Source organism: Oratosquilla oratoria, chromosome 2 (genome assembly GCF_046742065.1).
Source record: "Oratosquilla oratoria isolate Oo_2021 chromosome 2, ASM4674206v1, whole genome shotgun sequence".
NCBI classification, from domain to species: domain Eukaryota; kingdom Metazoa; phylum Arthropoda; class Malacostraca; order Stomatopoda; family Squillidae; genus Oratosquilla; species Oratosquilla oratoria.
The window spans coordinates 17,066,549-17,071,548 of record NC_134778.1 but is presented as its reverse complement, the minus strand read 5'-3'; the positions used below and the strand labels follow the sequence as shown (position 1 = coordinate 17,071,548).

The 5,000-nt window shown below is 45.7% G+C and overlaps 1 protein-coding gene across 1 annotated transcript in view; it reads left to right on the top strand.

Annotated features, from left to right (window-relative positions):
- The window catches only part of LOC143037366 (uncharacterized), a 240,280-nt gene that overhangs the window by 126,513 nt on the left and 108,767 nt on the right, over positions 1–5,000 (top strand). The gene's annotated exons all lie outside the window — the stretch shown is intronic.

Sequence of the window (5,000 nt, the reverse complement as noted above, 5' to 3'; positions counted from 1 at the left end):
TCTCTCTCTCTCTCTCTCTCTCTCTCTCTCTCTCTCTCTCTCTCTCTCTCTCTCTCTCTCTCTCTCTCTATCTATTCTCTCTCTCTCTCTCTACCTTTTTTCGCTTTCTCATCCTCTTTCATACTCTCTTTCCCTCTCTCTCTCTCTCTCTTTCTCCCTCTCTTTCTCTCTCTCTCTCTCTCTCTCTCTCTCTCTCTCTCTCTCTCTCTCTCTCTCTCTCTCTCTCTCTCTCGCTCTCTCTCTCTCTCTGTTCCCTTGTTCTCGTAGCCGTGACATCTTCCTCATTTCTGAAAAAGTTGTAGACGCCTCAAGATCTCTCGAGACATTTCGACATTTTCTTTTCAGTGCATCTCCGTTTTCTAAAGTCCTACCCTCCCCCCCCCCCTTTTTTTTTTTTTTTTTTTTTTCTTAGACCCAAATGAGGTCTGTTCCTAGCTGAGAGGACCTATCTCCTTCTTCAGATCACTCCTGAAGGAAAATGTATCTTCGGGACACAGCAGCGGCGGTCAGGGGAACACTGTAAGAGCCACAGCATTCCCTCCTGTGGGAGGAGTGGCGGGTGGAGTCCCGTTCCAACTCCACAAGATAATGATGGAGTTCTTCTACGCAGAGCCAGTATGTGCATTCTTCGTCCACATTCCTCCTTCGCCCTCTTTCTCCCTTCCACCTACAGCTTGTTTCTTCCTTCGTTCATTTCTTCCTTCCCCCTCCTCTCTCTCTCTCTCTCTCTCTCTCTCTCTCTCTCTCTCTCTCTCTCTCTCTCTCTCTCTCTCTCTCTCTCTCTCACACACACACACACACACACACACACACACACACACACACACACACACACACGCACTTTCCTACTCCCTCACTCCTACTTTCCCTCTCTGTCATTCCCTCTCTCTCTACCACTCTCTCTTTCTCTCTCCCACTCTCTCTCTCTCTCTCCCACTTTCTCTCACTCCCACTTTCTCTCTCTACCACTCCCTCTATCTCTACCACTCTCTTTCTTTCTCCCACTCTCTCTCTTTCCCACTCTTTCCCACTCTCTTTCCTACTATCTCTACCACTGTCTCTCTTTCTCACTCTCTCTCACTCTCCCTTTCTCTCTCTCCCACTCTCCCTTACACACACACACACACACACACACACACACACACACACACATACGCGACTCGGTGGCACGGTTGGTAGAGTCCCAGACTGTCAGTATGGCGGAACCGGCGGTACCTGGTTCGAATCCTGCCCAGGGCTGAAATTATTTCAGTATCGCTGCGCTTCGAGTCGTTACTCCAACTTTCGTGGGCGGGGTATCGGGTATGTGGGTGCGTGTAAGGTCAGAGCATTACCCATAGATCGGTCATACGAGCTCTGAGCTCTCTTCCGGGAGGGCAATAGCTGTCGATCACGAGTCGAACACGTGATCCAAAGGACCAAGGTGAATCACACATAAGCAAACTTAGGATAGCATACATGGCATATACTTATACATAAACTTCACTGGAGTATGGTACAAAGGTCTCGGTTCGCCCTTGAAGACCCACCCACAGTCGCCTTCAGATATCTTGTTCTGCTGAACTCTGAAGGACCTATTTCAGCTGGAAAAGGATCCCTGGAACTCCAAAGGATTGCAGGAAATAGCCTCGATTTCGATTGGATGCCCTCATGCCAACCTTTAAAGATTTCATCCAAGGTGGCCACAGACTATGTTTTTTGGGGGAATTCAAAGAGACTTATTTCAGCTTTAAAAAAAAAAAAAAAAAAAAAAATCTTAGCACCTAGGGCGAAGGCGACGGCTCCAACCATGCGCTGCTAAGCGCCTCCTAGTGTAAATTCCTAATTTGGAAAGTTTTAAGTTCGGAACTTTGAAGCAACTTTTGCTCATGTAAGTTTTCGAGTCATCTGGGGGATTTTTTTTTTTTTTTCCGTGAGGTTGGCAGGCCCGAGGAACTCAGGTGTGTCGATTCATTCCGAAAGGTTGGCAGGCCTGACGAGCTCAGGTTATTTGTAGCTTTATCCCGAGAGGTTGGTAGGCTTGACAAGCGCAATCTGTGTAATAATCCCATCGAAGATATTAGAATTATTCCCCAAACTGAATTAAATCGCTTGTCGTGGACCAGAATGAGATGAAATGTATAGAGGGAGACTTCGTGGTTGATGAAGTGAATTGGGGTGAAATATACAATACATTAGATATAAAAAAGGTTGTTGTTGTTGTTGTTGTTCTTCTTCTTCTTCTTCTTCTTCTTCTTCTTCTTCTTCTTCTTCTTCTTCTTCTTGTTTTTGTTGTTCTTTTTTGTTTTCTTGTTCTTGTTCTTCTTGCACTTTTTCTTGTTCTTGTTCTTGTTGTTTTTGTTGTTCTTGTTCTTGTTTTCCTTTTCTTGTTGTTCTTTTTCTTTTTCTTTTTCTTTTTCTTTTTCTTGTTCTTGTTCTTGTTCTTGTTCTTGTTCTTGTTCTTTTTCTTTTTTCTTGTTCTTGTTCTTGTTCTTATTGTTTTCCCTAGAATGTCTGGCCGAGCAATCTCGTCTCTCTGAGGAACGTGCCATGGCTGGAAGGAAGTTCTCCCCACAAATCCCTCCCAGAGTGTATATTGTGTTCTTGGCGTGCGCGCTTGTGTACGACTTCGATACTGCCTTCCATGCCCGGGGGGTGGGGGGGGGGAGTTTCCCTCAGACGAACAAACTCGTCGTCTGTCATCTGTAACTCCAATAATTCTATTCTGTCGTCACCGAAGCAGAGGTGAAGCCTGTATCTACACTTCACATATTTCCTTCTGGCTGACGCCAAGCTCCTTTATTCAGCTAAGGAGGGCGTTTTTTGTGTAGCGGAAGAGTCAACTTTGTGACACGGACCCCTTGCAGTGAGTCATCGTCATCAGTGTTGCCACGGGAGTGTGATCATCAGGCACACAGAAAAAACGGAGAAGTAATTAGTGGTGGAGGAGCGTGCCTGCGTACGTGTGTACGTGTGTACGTGTGTACGTGTGTACGTGTGTACGTGTGTACGTGTGTACGTGTGTACGTGTGTTTGTGTGTGTGTGTGTGTGTGTGTGTGTGTGTGTGTGTGTGTGTGTGTGTGTGTGTGTGTGTGTGTGTGTGTGTGTGTGTGTGTGTGTGTGTGTGTGTGTGTGTGTGTGTGTGTGTGTGTGTGTGTGTGTGTGTGTGTGTGTGTGTGTGTGTGTGTGTGTGTGTGTGTGTGTGTGTGTGTGTGTGATTCACTATGGTCTTCGATCAAGTGTTGGACCCGTGATCGACAGCTATTTCCTTTCCGTAAGAGAGCTCAGAGCTCATATATGACCGATCTATGGGTAACGTTGTGACCTTACACGCAGCCCCCCCCCCCGTGAGAGTTGGAGTAGCAACCCGCAGAAGCGATACTGGAATTATTTCAGCCCTGGGCGGGATTCGAACCCGGACCACCGTAGTGTGTGTGTGTGTGTGTGTGTGTGTGTGTGTGTGTGTGTGTGTGTGTGTGTGTGTGTGTGTGTGTGTGTGTGTGTGTGTGTGTGTGTGTGTGTGTGTGTGTGTGTGTGTGTGTGTGTGTGTGTGTGTGTGTGTGTGTGTGTGTGTGTGTGTGTGTGCGCGTGTGCTGGAACTAAGAATCACCATCGTAACTTCCAGCATCGTAATTTGCAACGCTCTACAATTCAATTCCAACTTGTGATTGGAGGAGGATTTTAGCTCCGCCTTCATGACGTCACTGTTGGAGCGAACCAACAATGACGTCAGACTTGTGTTTCCCAAGCGACGTCGTGATTATAGATTTACCTAACGACCGTAAACCCTTTCGGATCAAGCGTCATTAATGACGTTGCGAGTACATTATATGTCATTACTGATCAGTGAGGGCATTAATCACTGACCTACCTCTACTCTGTCTTCCCTCGCAATGATATGATGGACGCAAATCTGATAAGAAAAATAAAAAATAAAAAATATATACATGTTTAATTGGGATATCAGCCTCACCACCCTCCCCCGCTACGTTGTTTAGTTACGTCATACTACATACACAGTGGATCTAACCCCAGGTGGGCAGTGAGGAGTTGGTGAGTGAGCAGAAAGGAAATGAACTTCCCAGAGGAAAAGACGGGATAAATAACAGGGACAGGTAGATCCCAACGCGAGTAAAGCTGCTTGGTGTCAGCAGCCATTACAAAAAAAAAAAAAAAAAAAAAAAAAAAGTAGCAAAGACTCCACTCAGACAGACCTTATCATCACTGTGGGCCTCGTGTCTTCATCTGAATAAAATCATCTGGAACTAGACGGAGACAAGTTTGTCAAGAGTGTCACCATAAGCATATTAGACCTATGCAGTGGCCTCTTTTGAGATTTTATTATGGCTAAGATCATCTCTGGGCGCTAAAGGATTAAAAGGAGATACTAGTTATCTATATCTTACCACCAGGTGATTTTATTCATACAAAAGCAAGCTCCTTTCCATCGGAAGACCTGAGGCTATTGTTAGCCTACATTGGCAATTCCAGTTGCTGCTGCTTTCCGATTTCATCCAACCGATGATAATTCCTTCGACCCACTCAGATCAAATGAACAACTTTCGTAATTTGGTTCTGGTTATTACTAATCTGATCTAAGCGACTGAGAGGAACCCCTTGCCCAAGCACCTCGATCCCTATGGACAACGAGACTGAAAAGAACTGATAGAATCACAGAAATTGTACAGGAGAGGTTTAATGCTGAGGACAGTAGAAAGGAGAGATAGCAGCAGATAAAACTAATCAATATGAACAAATACTTCGTGACTCTGGTCCTAAGGGGTGGCACTAAAGTCCCTCGTAGTGGGTGATCGCGTCCCAAGAGGGTTCCTACCAGTCCCGATTAAAGAAAATCGAGGGAGGGAATCCCGGGATCAGACACTAATGGCGTCTTGGATTAGGGACTTGGATTCCGCAGCCAAACTTTCGCTTCGACTCGTTCCCAACTCCTCATAACTAGCTCCTTGTAGCCTTTTGCGCTTTTACGTAACTCACTCTGGTTCTTTATAGATTTTTTTAA